At 37.7% G+C, this 15,345-nt stretch overlaps 1 pseudogene; it reads left to right on the top strand.

The window, feature by feature from the left end:
* Positions 1–5,543: 5,543 nt before the first annotated feature.
* The window catches only part of LOC126727898 (putative leucine-rich repeat receptor-like protein kinase At2g19210), a 28,669-nt pseudogene continuing 18,867 nt past the window's right edge, over positions 5,544–15,345 (top strand).

A 15,345-nucleotide genomic window follows, 5' to 3' on the forward strand; every position in this document is an offset into this window, starting at 1 on the left:
TTTTTCAGTTCTCTGTGCCTAGCTTTTTAAACTTCTCTACTATTCACTTTCCTTCACTTTCCCTAACTTCCAATCATTACTCTGAGCTTCTTCCTCTCCAAATTTCCTGTGATTTTCTCTGAGTCGGTGCATTCAGTGGTTAAGTTCTCTGCATCTTCTTTTTGAGGTACGCCTTTCTTCCCTTCTCTGTCTTTCTTCTATGATATAACATAGACTATGGCAAATTTCTGATTTCTGTTTCTTTTCTTTTTTCTTTTTTGTCTTTTGGGGGTTTTTAGGATTCATATCTTTCCCTCTGTTTTTTGATTTTCCATGGTTAGTAGCTCTAAGGTTAGGATAGCTTGCCCCTCAATTTCTTTCCTTTTTGCGCGCTTAGGAGGATCTTTAGGTGTTTTTCCATACCTTGAGAACTTTGTTTTTGAGGGTAATAGTCTGGGCATTGCATTGGCCGATTTGCTGCCTTTGCTTTTTCATTCAATTGACTGGTTTGAGAGTTTGGGGAGAGAGCGAGGGATAATGTCTGAGGTGAGGTCAAGTGAACTCGAGACTGAGTTGTCTTCTAATAACGGCCCAATGGAGGTTGGGGGTGATACTGCTGTTTTTTCTCCTCGAGAGGTTAGGACTTTCCATGCCGTTGATGAGGTGTGTGGTCTAGATGGCGACACTCTCTTCAGGTATAAGGATAGGTTCTAGTTCCCGGATAGGGTTAGGGTTCGGCTACCCCGAGAGAAGGACCGGGCTTGCCACTTCTTCCTTAGGGAGGTATGCTTCTACGAGGCTGCCTTCCAGTGTGTGTTGAGGTTCCTCGTCCATCCATTCCTTATGGAGCTATTAGATCGCTTTGGTATTGCCCTCGGGCAACTTATGCCCAATTCATGGAGGATAGTGGTCAGCTGTATTGAGATATGGCTGGCCACTACAGACGGAGACATGATTAAAGTAGATGAGCTCATCTATCTATACCGCTTGAAGGCGTCCAAGGAGCATGGGTATTATGAGTTGTTGCCTTGGGAGAGGAGGACTAGGATTGTCCAGGATTTGCCTTCGTCATTCAGATATTGGAAGTCTCGGTTCTTTTTTGTGTCCGGGGACGACTTTGAGACCCCTTCCAACGAGGTTTAGGGTGATCTTTCAAGGTTGCACCACCGGTGGGGAACCCCAAACTTAGGTGCGTCATCATTTCTCTTCGTCCGTTAATTTTCATTGTGTTTGCTTTATCATCACTAATTCCTCTATTCATTGTCTTGTGCAGTTAAGAGACGACCCAAGCTTAAAAGCAGGTACAAGGAGCGTGTTAAGAAAGCCATTGAGTACGCGAAGACAATAGAGGATTTTGACGATCTAGTGGACCCGCAGACTCTTGCCTTCTATTGCCTTGGTTCAGAACCATCTGCCTTTGTCCTGCGCAACCTTACCATTGAGGAGAAAAAGAGTAAGTGTTAAGCTCATCATTCCTTTCCTTCTCATTCCCTTTTTTTTTTTTTTTTTTTTTTTAACAAGTGCTTTCCTTTTGCAGGAATGACAACTAAATTTAACTAGAGTATGTATGCTCAAATGAGGGCCAAGAAGAACGAGCCCTTGTCTAGTCTTGGGGCCAAGAATGTGAGGGTGACAGAGAAGGGCAGCCCTCTCACTACAGTGACTCCGTCCACTCCCGGCACTAAAGCAGTGAGGACAGCCTCTCCGGATACTTCAGTTGAAGAGATCAACCCTAGGAGTAAAATGCAGCGAACCGAGGACAAGCAGAAGGAGAAGGCTGACTCCTGATCTTCCAACGTCTGGGACGACGCGGGGGTCACCTTGTCAAGGGCACAGGACACTTTACTGCCAAGGACATGAAGGTGTTCTCAGGAGTGTTGACCAACGAGGTTGTGAGTTGTCATCTCCACAAGATTGTCTAGGTACCTGTGTAGGCCCATTTTCTTTTCTCTTTTTTTATTTTTTTTGCTGAAGTTTGGTTCCTTCTTTTAGGTGTTGGGAGAGAGCCTTCATATCACATCTGAGTATCTTGCTCAGGAAACTAAGGTCGTCTCTGCAGTGTCGAAGGTGGAGGCTTTGGAGGTTGAGAATTCAAAATTGAAGAAGGATTTGATGGTAGCCATGGGGGAGGTAAACACCATGAAAGATAAACTCAAGGTTATGGGGGACGACCTCAAGGCTAAGCGCCAACTGATGGTGGAGAAAGACGAGCAGCTCTTCGCGGCTAAGGAGAAAATTAAGACCATTGCTGCTAAGGCCGTTGAAGCCTTCCAGCAAATTGACGAGCATAACACTATACTCTTTAGTTGGTACTTTAAGGGATTCGAGCTCCTTAGGCGCTACCTTGTTAAGCATCTGATTGGCGTGGACATGGAGAATCTTGACCTCGAGGAGGTTGACAGAGAGATGGCTATGGACGAGGCTTCCTAGTCTACAACGCCGGAAGGTGATGCCCTTGAGACTACTCCTATGCCCCCAGCTAATGACGACGTGGCTAATGACTCATGAACCTGTTACTTGTAAAAATTTTCTTTTGTTTTGGGTGCTCGTTATGTTTTTGGGCCTTTTCAATTCTAATTTCAGAACAATCTTTTCAATCTACTTTAAGAAAAATGTTTTTGCCCCAATGTTTATGGACTTATAACTTTAATGTGAAAACAATGGTAGTTGCCTGTTGTTTTTGGGCTTTTAATCATGTTTGTAGTTGCATACTTACTTGCCTATACTCTTGTTTTTATGTGATCTTTGTTCCTTTGATTTTTCTTCCAGTACCTTGTACATAGTCAAATTTGCAGTTGTGATCCTAAAGAGGTGTTGAAATTCTTTTCCCTCGTCAGTGCTTTATCTTTGACACTTTGCTAATTTCCTGTGACTTACATCCCCTTAAGGGATTTTGTCGATTGTTAGCCCCCGTCGGTCACTTGCATCCGTCTAACTGAGACCTTGTCACTTAGCTAATTTTCCTTCTTATGGATTCTTTAGTAACTTACATCCGTCTAGGTGGAATCTTGTTACTTTGCCAATTTTATGTTTGACTTACACCCGTTTAAGAGATCTTGTCATTTTGGCTTCGTTAGTAACTTACATCCGTCTAGGCGGAATCTTGTTACTTAGCCCATTTTATGTTTGTTTGCATTAAAACATTGGCTGAATAGTTCTTTTATTTCTTTCAAGAATGAGTACAATCGTCTGTTACATCTATTGGTGGTACTTCTTCAAGTGCTCAATGTTCCATGGTCATGGAAGTCTTTGTCCATCTATGGTCTCCAGGTGATAGCTGCCTTATCGGGGGTAATAGACGATTTGGTAGGGTCCTTCCCAGGTTGGGCCAAGTTTCCCTTGGATAGGGTCTTTAGTTGCTTGGGTGACTTTGTGCAAGACAAGGTCCCTTATGTCAAGTCATCTGAGCTTCACTGTTTTGTTGTAGTACTCGGCCATCTTCTGTTGGTACTTGGACATTTTGTTTGAAGCTTCATCCCTGACCTCGTCTAAGCAAATCCAGGTTGACTTTTAGTTGATCGTCATTGCTTTCTTTTTTAAACATATCTTGCCTGATGCTGGTTATTCCCATCTCGACCGGGATCACTACCTTGGTGCCATAAGTGAGCTTGTAGGGGGTTTCTCCTGTTAGGGTTCTGGCTGTAGTTCTGTAAGCCTACAAGACATTGGGTAGTTCTTCGGGCCAGGCCCCTTTAGCATCATCTAGGTTGGCTTTGATGATCTTGAATAGTGTCTGATTGGTCACCTCCGTTTGCCCGTTTGCTTTTGGATGTCTTGGGGATGAGAACTGGTTCTTGATCCTTAGACCTGAGCAAAAGTCCTTGAAGCTTTGACTGTTGAACTGCCACCCATTATCTGATATGATTGTCCATGGAATCCTGCACCTAATCAATACCTAAGTGCCATAAGTGAGCTTGAAGGGGGTTTCTCCTGTTAGGGTTCTGGCTGTAGTTCTGTAAGCCCACAAGACATTGGGTAGTTCTTTGGGCCAGGCCCCTTTAGCATCATCCAGCTTAGCTTTGATGATCTTGAGTAGTGTCTGATTGGTCACCTCCGTTTGCCCGTTTGCTTGTGGATGTCTTGGGGATGAGAACTGGTTCTTGATCCTTAGACCTGAGCAAAAGTCCTTGAAGCTCTAACTGTCGAACTACGTCTGCTTGGACAAAATCATTCAATAATAACTTGATTCCCTCAATAATGGGACGCTAGATGAGGATTCAATTACACCCTTGATTGCATTGACAACGGATTGAGCTTCTCCTTCAATCAGAACTTTCTTGAGATCGAGTTCCTTTGCGAATAGAAGAGCAGATTCAAATGCCAACTCCTCAACTTCTTCAGCGTTGTAGCTGTTCCAAAAACCTTATACATTTAGCTGCAATAACTCGCCCTTGATGATCTCTGACCACTATCCCAACACCTGAGCTACCAATATGGTTCTAACTCAATTTGGAACTAGAATTAAGTCCATCAGATCTGATAATGCCTTAGAATTTAGCATTCCTGATTTTTACAACTCAAATGGGATTGTTCATTAATTAAGTTGTGTTTACACTCCACAACAAAACTTAGTTGTGGAGAGGAAACATCAACATATTCTTGCTACTGCTAGGGCATTACAGATACAATCTAATGTTCCTTTGTCTTTTTGGGGGGATTGTGTTCTCACTGCAGTTTATTTGATTAATAGACTACCCTCTCCCCTTCTTAATAACAAGACACCTTTTGAGTTCCTTTTCCACGAAATTCCTTCTCACTCTCACCTTAGAACCTTTGGTTGTCCTTGTTATGCCACTAATCTCAATCCTCAAAAGTATAAGTTCACACCTAGAGCAAGGAAATGTATTTTTCTATGATATCCTTTCAATGTCAAAGGATATAAGCTTTTTGATCTTGATTCTCATTCTGTTTTCATCTCTAGGGATGTGGTGTTTTATGAGAACATTTTTCCTTTCTCCTCGGGTACATCTCCTCAGTCCACTGATCTGATTCCCTTACCTGTTGTTCCAATTTCCCCTTTCTCAATTTTTCCTACTTTTCCTTTATCCACTTCTACTTAGTCATCTTTATCTCTTTCTAATGATACTATTGTTCAAATTGATCATGATCTTGATGAGGATATTTAGGATTTTCCTAATGCTACTGATATACCTGTTCCTATGCCTACATCTGATGCACCTAATTCCTTTTCTAATGCATCTGATTAGCCTTTTGTTGCCCCTAGAAGATGTACAAGACTTTCTAGGCCACCCTCATACCTTAAGGCCAATCATTGTAACCAGGTAACATCAATTCCCATTCCAAGTCACTCCAATTCAACCTTAGATACATCTCATGCCCTTCAAGCTTATCTCTCTTATGATAACCTTTCTCATGCATACAAAACCTTTTGTTGTTCCATTTCCTCAATCACAAAACCCACTTATTATCACCAAGCAGTTGGCAATCCCAAATGGCAAGAAGCCATGGATGGTGAGATCAAAGCATTGGAAGCTAACAATACTTGGACACCCATTTCCTTTCCACTTGGTAAGAAACCTATAGGCTGTAAATGATCGTATAGGATGAAGTACAAGTCAGATGGCTCAGTTGAGAGGCACAAGGCCAGGTTGGTTGCTAAGAGTTTTACCCAAAAGGAGGGGTTGGATTACATTGATACTTTCCCCCTATGGCCAAAATGGTTTCTATCAAATGTGTGTTTGCTATTGCTACTGTGAAAGGCTGATTTCTCAGCCAACTTGATGTCAATAATGCATTTCTCCATGGAGATTTGCATGAGGAAGTCTACCTGTGACTTCCACCAAGCTTTCACAGCAAGGGGGAGCAGTTAAAGCAAGTGGTTTGCAAGCTCAACAAGTCACTCTATGGTCTTAAACAGGCATCCAGAATGTGGTTTTCCAAATTTTCTGCTGCTTTAATTGGTTATGGCTTTGTTCAATCCAAGCCAGATTACTCCTTATTCAGTAAACAACAAGGTGAGTCTTTCATTGTGCTGTTAGTCTATGTTGATGATGTCCTAATAGCAAGCAATGACAAGAAGTAGGTTGGTCTTGTTAGATTAGAAATTTAAGTTGAAGGATTTAGGGGAATTGAAATACTTTCTTGGTTTGGAGGTGGCTAGAACAGCGAAGGAAATTTCCTTATGTCAAAGGAAATATTCTCTAGAGATATTAAGGGATGCTTGTTTACTTGGATGCAAGCCTGCTAAAGTTCCTACGAATCATACCTTGAAACTCAGCAAGTATGAGGGTGAGTTGCCACATGGTCCAAGTCAATATAGAAGGCTTGTAGGCAGGTTGCTTTACTTGACCATCAACCGACCTGACATCATTTTTGTAGTGCATAAGTTGAGCCAATTTATGGCAAAGCCAAGGAAGCCTTATTATGTAGCTGTTCTAAAGGTTTTGCATTACCTAAAAAATGAACCAGGGAAAGGAGTTTTCTTCTCTGCAAGCTTAGAACTCCATGTTAAAGGGTTCAGTGATTTAGATTAGGCATCTTGTCCAGATACAAGGAGGTTTGTAACAGGGTATTGCATCTTTATTGGGGATTCATTAGTCTTTTGGAAGTCAAAAAAATACTCCACTGTATCAAGATCTTTAGCTGTGGCAGAATATAGGGCTATGGTTGTGTCAACATGTGAAATTGTGTGGATTCTTTACTTGTTGAGAGACTTGCAGGTTAGTCATGATAGAGAAGCATTGCTATTTTGTGACAACTAATCAGCCTTGCATATAGGATCCAATCCTGTATTTCATGAGAGGACCAAACATATTGAGATTGATTGCCACATTGTGAGAGATAAAGTTCTAGCTAAAGTGATCAAGTTGAATCATGTGAGAACTTACTATCAATTGGTAGACTTGTTAAGTTTTCTGAGTTAATGTCCAAGATGGGACTGATCAATATATATCCTTCCTTAGTCCATCTTGAGGAGGAGTATCAAAGGCAATAGAATGCAGCAAGTCTAGCTACTACACCAAAGCAGCTCAGAGATTCACACAATGTAGTAGCTAGTGCAGGCTCAACTGGTAAAGAACTAACAACTCAATCATCCAAGGATCAAGCTTCATGCTCCAGAGATAAAGGAATCTATGATGATTCTAAGTCTATCTAAATGACATTGTAGCTTAGCTCATTTTTGTACAATAAACTATTTGTATATTTTGTTAGTAGAGTTAATTAGTTTAGTCACACACGTGTTTTAGTTTGTTAAGTTTGTTATTTACTGTTCACATGTGTATGAGTTTGTTAAGTTAGTTACAGAACAGAAGAATTGATTACCTTCTTAGCTTGTATATATAGGGATTTTAATCAATGAATGAAGCTGAGTAAATCAGTTTTCACCAAATTAATTTTCTCATAGAATTCGCGGCAGAGCTGCTTTGCTGAAATTCTCCAGCAATTGTTGTCCCATCTCACTATTTCCTTAACACTAATACCAATGTCCCCATGACCAATTCTGTTTCTATTGAACCATATTGCCCACGCCACTGTAAAGAAAAGGGCCATCTCGCTACTTGTTCCCTCAAGACAGATCTTGAAGATGACTGCCATAAAATCCCAGCAAGTGCGTAATTCCCCAATTCGAATGTCAGTATAGATATCCCAAGTGTTTTGCTGCCCTACACTCCCACAAAGCAAGAGCCATTGACTCAACACCTTGGCCTCATAATTTGCATTGACCAATAGTATTGATGTCACACCTCAATAAATTCCCCAATGTTAGGGAGGCTGTCAATTGTTACTCTCTAGATAAAATTACGAATTTTAGGTGGTGCTCGCATGTTCCACTGTTATGATCCTAGTGTCCCATATTGATTAAGTGTAAGCTTAACCATGAGTTTATAAGCTCTTGGGCACCCTCCCCTTGCAAGCCGATTTTCAAGGGCGATTTCTACTCATGGATTTGTAACATTTAGTGTCAGAGCTAACCACCACCCTGATTAATCAGGTGTAGCTCATTGAGTATGAGATCAAATGAATTGTGACTTTGTGGTTGGATCCTGGAAGGGGCGACCTAGAGGCTAGATTAAAATTACCGATAGTTGAATGGAGCCACCAAAAAGAGAAAGGGCTACCAATGGGTCAGTGTTGCTAAAGTGAGCCATCGTGGACGCCTAAGCGTGGTGGTATGTTATGGTTCTAGTGTCCCACATTGATTAAGTGTAAGTTTAACCATGTGTTTATAAACTCTTGGACACCCTCCCCTTGCAAGCCGATTTTCAAGAGTGAGTTCTATTCATGGGTTTGTAACATCCACACTTTCCTCCAAATGGGTTTCATTGGGTCACCATTTGAGCTCTCTCCTTCATGTTTTCCTTCCAGTATGTCAAGTGCTATAGGGTAAGCACTTTTCACACTGAAGTTGTCATGTTTTGCCACTACCCAAATTATAGTCATCTGGAAGTCTATGACTTAGTGGGATGCTAAGGATGGTGGTAATGTCATGTGGTAAGAACAATCTCTCCACCATATTTATCCTCCATTGTTTTTTTGTTTTTTTTTGTTTTGTTTTTTTTTGTTTTTTTTTGTTTTTTTTTGTTTTTTTTCGGTATCAATGCTAGAGGAAGTTATAGGTATACCATCAAAATCCGCTTGTGGAGACATGAGCCACACGATATGCTGTTGGAGTTGGCAGCCACCTATCCTCCCATATGTGAATCATTTTTCCATTCCCCACTCTCCACATATCCTCCCATATTTATGGCTTGCTTGAATGCCTCTCGATTAAATTGCTTTGTGGTGAGCAATTTGATTAGCAGGCTTGCTTGCCCTTTCATCAACGATTGCTCCAAAGCCTCCTTACTAATCTCAATATGGTCATTGTTAGTGGAGGATCTTGCCAATCTTTGACACAGACTAGACCCTCACTCATATCAAAGATTTCACAAGAGAATACTAAAAGGAAAAAAAATAGGGAAAAGGAGCGTCAAAATGAAGATTGAGGGAATAATAAAAGAGAACAAAGACTATAGAAGAAGAGAAGGAATAATAATGGAGAAAGAATGATATAGAAGAAAAGGAGAGAAGAGACCTATCCTAGGTTTGAATTACCTGCACTTGTTAGGGAACGAGCTCTAGCTATTTTTTACTAAGTTCAAGAAACAATTCAAAGAATGTTAAGGGTCAATCTAGTGAGGGATAATTGAAGCAACTCTTTCATTTTATAATTCTTTAAGGAACAATTCAATGGGAATACTCCTAATAGTTATGTATTTTTTGTAATTATTTACCTCATTCCATACCCAATTTTTTTCCATAAGAGGAGTGGGGGTTATGAGCCCATCCTTACATCCTCTCCCCTGTTGTCCCTTCCCTAAAATTAGGCTTTTTTTTTTTCCTCTCTCAGAAGCCTTGAGGGACTTGATGTTTGACTAATGGAATCTTTGTCCAAACAATGTTCCCCTCTAGGAACAAGTTAAATTTCCATTCATGTGATTGCAAGTTGGTGGGGAGTAATAAATGATGATGCGAGTCTTGGGGTATCATAATCCCAAAAATGTGATTTTTTATTTTTTATTTTTGTATTTAGCTTTATTTTTGAAACATTTAGTTAGTTGTCTTGTTTGCAAAACTATTTAGCAAACTAGCATCTCAATGCTCTAAAACTCGAGTTTAAAGATGGAAATCGAGTCTTTAAGACTCAAGTTGCATGTGGTGGCAATCTAATGTGGAAAGAAAATCCATGTGTAACTCAAGGTCCTGCGTTCACCTAGTTTGTTCTTCTTCTTCTTCTGTGGGTTGAGTTCTTCTTCTTCCTCCATGGGTTCTTCTTCAAATTCTTTAGATCATCTTTCTTCTTCTTTAGATTCTTCTGACCTTGTTTTTCTTCAAATTCTTCTTCTTCTTCTATGGAACTTAAGTCCTAGAGATTCGAATTCCATTTGGCAAAAATCTTAATGTCAGCAATGAGAACTCGAGCCTTTAAGGCTTGAGTTTCTTCACTGAACTCGAGCCTCAAAGGTTCGAGATGTTACTTTCCTAAATGGTTTCAAAACCTTGCTTACTAACGGAATTTTTTCTATAATCATGCAAGAGGGAAAATATCTCTTCTTTTTACGACCTTTGTGAATTTGACCAATGATTGACTAGATCGAATCTCTCAGATTGGCAAGTAGCCAATATATAAAAATCTAGGGGTATAAACCAATTCAAGCCAACACCCCAAGCTGCTGCCGACAGAGTTGCACCCTTGCTCACTGCTACCGACAGAGCCACTACTGGTGATCGAAGAAGACTAATCACTCTAACGATAGTTCGATGTGCTTGCCAGTCGTGGTTTGTAGATTTTGACATCCACCAAACCATAGCGATGTGTGTGTATATCTCTCTCTCTCTCAAACCCATCTATCTCAATACTTTTCCAAAAATCCTAGATACATTCATCACCTTTCTTTCTTGTGCTCCCTCTCTTTATCTCTCTAGAGCCAGATCAGTCTTGAGCTTAGAGAGAATGGTGGTGAGTGAGCAAACCAAACCCATACTCACACCAAACCTAGTAACCCAAAAACCCACTAAATTGAAGTAAATTGAAGCAAATTTTTAGTGAATCTAAAGCAAATCTAACAAGGTATGATTTGATGTGGATGTGGGTTTCATTTGTTATGGGTTTTGGTGTTTAGATCTTGGGTTTTGTTGATTAGATTTCAGGTTTTGGTGTTTAGATCTTGGATTTTTGGGTTTAGATCTTAGATTTCTAGGTTTAGATATTAGATTTTTGGGTTTAGAACATAAATTTTTAGATTTCTCTCTCTCTCTCTCTCTCTCGTGGAAAAATCTGGGATTTTGGTGCTATTGACTTCCGATCTAGTAAAAACCATAATGATGGAGGCCAGAGAACCGACCTTCGACGATCATGATTGGAGCCAATAAAGGGGTAATCGACTCCTATGGTGTGGTGACCACTCTTTATCTCTCTCTCTATTGTGGCAAAATCTGGGATTTTGGTGCAATTGACTTCCAATCCAGCAAAAACCACACTAATGGAGGCCAGAGAACCGACCTTCGACGATCATGATTAGAGCCAATAAAGGGCTAATTGACTCCTATGGGGTGGTGACCAAATTTTCCAATAACCGCACTAATTGAACCATGAACACTATATGAATTTGGAATGCAGGTTTCTTTTCTTATCTATCAAAACAAGTGTAGCATAGTCCAAAATAAAAATCACAACCCAAAATTGAAAATGGTTTAAAAAGAGAAATGCTACATTCATAACAGTTTCACTAAAATAATAGAATAAATGAATGTTTATATTACTTTTATGTAATTAGTAGCACATTAGTTTGTAAAACTTAAATAGTAAAATTTGAAGTATATGATTATTAAAAAAATGTATTATTCTTAATATCACTCTAATTTATAATTTTTGACAACCACATACCTGGGGCTTCTAACCTTTTTTTATTTTTTTATTTTTTATTTAATAATAATAAATAGGGCAACGGAGACTTTTTTTTTTTTGTTTTGAAATATATACAAAGATAGTTGGGAGTGGAAGGATTTTAACTCTAGATGTTTTTATTAAAAGTGGTAGAAAGTACCAACTAGTTATACTACAAGAATTTTGGACAACCAAATAATAACACTCACAAATTCATGTTTGGTTTTAAGAGAAGGGCTATTAGCTGCAGTCCATAGTCTAGAACAGGATTTCATTTAAACTGCCACGGTTTTTTCTTTTATGGGAACCACAAAATTCTTAATAGTTTTAAAACTATGATAATATTTCAAATTTAGAAAAAGGTACTTAGTCTGGACCACTCTTTTTCATTTATTTTATTTGTTTTTAATTATGTTGAATTTCGAACTAAATTCTACATGAATTTATCATATTGATCGGTATGTATAAATTTATATATCTCTCATCTTCGGCACAAATTTTCTAGGATTCATAAGCGTTGATTGTGGATCAACCTACGATTACTTGGATGAAGACACTGGTATATTTTACAAGTCAGATATAGGCAGGGGCGTAGCCAGAAATTTTTGGTTGGGGGGGCCGAGGTAATATTATCATATTGATTTACAATTCAAGAAAAATACAAAGTATGACATATATACATATATACATGTCTTCTTGCATTAGTCTTAGAAATAAATAAAAAAACATAAAATCTAACCAAAATTAGACTACATTTACAAGAAATAATATTTATAGAAATTAAATATAACAAAATCACTATAAGCAACTATAAAATAAATAGCAGTTAAACTCAACCAAATTAGACTACTATGGTCAAAAATAAATTCAAAATCAATTTCATTCATCTCAACTAAATTCAAAATCAATTTCATTCCTACTAATAGTCTAATACTGTATCCTCTCTCTATTCTCTAATGATAATTCCCACACCAGTACAACATAGGACTTTGAATAGCTATGGGACATAGCCTCACTCAAGAAAAAAAATGTGGGATATGGCTGACATGTCTTAGAGAATGAAAAGAAAAGTCAAAAAGATGAAAAGTAGGAATTTGGGGTGGGGCATTTTTATGGCTACGTATTGGAGGAGGGGCCAAGTTTTTCTCATAGGGGGGCCAGCTCTTAAATGAAAGTGTGAGACTTATTTCTTCCTACTACTATTATAGAGGTTTTAAAAAATTTTGGGGGGGCCAGCATAACGTGCCTCCGCCCCTGGATATAGGTTTTGTAGACACTGGGACAAATAATGTCATATCCCCTGAACACTACTCTTCAAATACTGTTTACGGGCGGCAATTAATTAATGTGAGAAGCTTTCCCCAAGGGACAAAGAATTGTTACACATTGAAACCTGAACAAGAAAAGCAGCAATTATCTCATCAGAGCTTTCTTCCATTATGGAAACTATGACAACAAGAATGAAGCTCCCAAGTTCGACGTATATGTTGGGATTAATTATTGGACCATAGTTGAACCCACTAATTTATCACCGACATATCGTCCTTCTATGTTTTATGTTCCAACGTTTGACATCATATATGTCTGTTTGATAAACACGGGATCTGGAATACCTTTCATTTCGGCCTTGGAGTTGCGTCCAGAAGTCCCTTTATCCATTTGACTCCGGAGTGCAACAAAATGGCTGGCGATATGACATGGGCTCCACAACTGATAAGGTGTTTGTCAGGTGAATCAGCTATAATTTCTTTTTTTGATTTTTCTTTAATTTTTTTTTTTCTGTTTATAGTTGACAGGGTCCCTAGAATTTATTTATTTATTTTAATCCTATATTAAAATTTGTGAGTTTTATTCCAAATTAAAAAAAAAAATCCATTTTTATTTTAGTAAAGAAAAAAAAAATTACTTAAAAAAAAATATTGGACACACCCATACTCACACTAATCAACATCCTACTTAAGTGCCAACTCATAATTGATGCATCATTTGATAGTGGACATAACATGCACAAGTGCTTATGGTAGACCCACAAAAAAGTGCTCAAATCTAATTGTAAGTTGACACTTAATAGGGTGTGGAAATGGGTTTATTTGTAGGTGGACTAGAAAGATGTCTACTTAAAAACAAATTGGTTTATGCATTATAACTAGGAGAAAATTGGCTTTTGCCATTTCTTTTTAAAATATCTAGCAAAATGTCTCATGTCTAAAACTAATTAAGGAAATACCCCTGTTTTAAAACTTGATTTTCTAAAAATCGAGTTTTAAACGTATAACTCGATTTTTGGAACATCGAGTTATAGCAAAATGGACTTAGATTTTTTTTTTTTTTTTTTTTTTGGAACTTGAGTTTCATGAACTCGAGTTCCATGTAAAGTACTCAAGTTCATGGAACTCAAGTGGCTTGAACTTTTGCAAGGAACTCAAGTTCTAGAAATTTTATTTATTTTTTATATTTTTCAGTTTGCTATAACTCGATTATCCAAAAATCGAGTTTTAAATTGAAAATCGAGTTTCAAAACAGGGGCATTTCCCTAAATAGTTTTAAATATGGGGCATTTTACTGAATATTTTTTTTAAAAAAAAGGCAAAAGCCCATTTTCTCCATTATAACTATGTATGTATGACACTATTTTGTTGTTGTTGTTGTTGACTTGTATATTGTCTGACACTTTGGTTGTTCGCTTATTTAGTATTCAAAATTAAAAGTGTGAGACTTCAATTTTTGAGTTTGAGAATTATTGTACTATCTAACTACACCTAATGGATTGTTTAGGTGTTTTTTTTCTTTCTTAGCAAGATGACTTTATAATTAGGCGTCATTATCAATTATGTATTGTTTTATGTTGTAATAATTTCTTAATTAATTGAATTAAATATCAATTTAGTGAACACATGTTATTTGCTCTTAGCTTACCTTGACCCTCGATAAGCATACCTTGATCCTTGAGAAGCATATGAATTTTTATTTTTTATATTTGATTTTTTATAATAATAAAAAAAAATTGTATCCACATGCAAGAATTAAAAATAACAAAAACTACAGTTGAAAATTGAGCTTTATTATTACAGAGCATAATATAATGTAGTTCAACATTTGAATTTCATAATAAATTGTTAAATATTTATTAATTGTTCCAATTACGATTAGAAAATCAATGTCCTAATTACTTAATTATGAAGTGATTGAACATTTGTACTTATACTATTGCAGTTTCTAATATTTTTTAATGCTACAATGGCCTTTTTCCTATCCTAGGTACAAGAGCGATGTTTATGATCGACTCTGGTATTCTGTTAGAACGTTATCAAACTGGGTTCCGATCAATACCTCCTTAGCAATTGACATGCAGAACAGCAGCGATAGCTATAAACCACCGCTAGAAGTGTTGAGAACTGCCGTCCAGCCACCAAGTGGTTACCATGCCTTACGTTTTGACGACAACACTACTGTAGATGCCTCTAAACGTTATGTTTGCTTTCACTTTGCTGAAATTGCAAAACTTACGCAAGGAATGAAAAGAGAATTCATTATTGATGGAATGGGGGAAAATATATCTCAGAACCTATAATGCTTGACCATTTAAAGCCACTTTCCATATGTCTCAATCAAATATTCAAAGGCCATTTTAGTTTTTCTATTAATGCAACAACGGGGTCCGACCTTCCCCCCATCCTCAACGCCTTTGAGGTTTACGGTGTAATCTCTCCCTTCTATCTATTCAAAGCAACCGATTCAAGAGATGGTATGTTCTTTTATTTTAAAGAGATATTACAAATTTTATAACATTACCATTGCAAGTTATGTGTTATTAATCACAAAAAGAAAAAAAAAATCATTTGTTATGATTTTGAATTTCATTAATCATATTCATTGCTATAGAATGTTATGTTATAAAATTTGTAGTAATTATAGCATTTTATTTTATATCTCATTATTCTCTTTGCTGCTATAATAGTGGTAACATTGAGTCTAAT

The sequence above is a fragment of the Quercus robur genome, chromosome 5 (genome assembly GCF_932294415.1).
Source record: "Quercus robur chromosome 5, dhQueRobu3.1, whole genome shotgun sequence".
Classification (NCBI taxonomy): Eukaryota; Viridiplantae; Streptophyta; class Magnoliopsida; order Fagales; family Fagaceae; genus Quercus; species Quercus robur.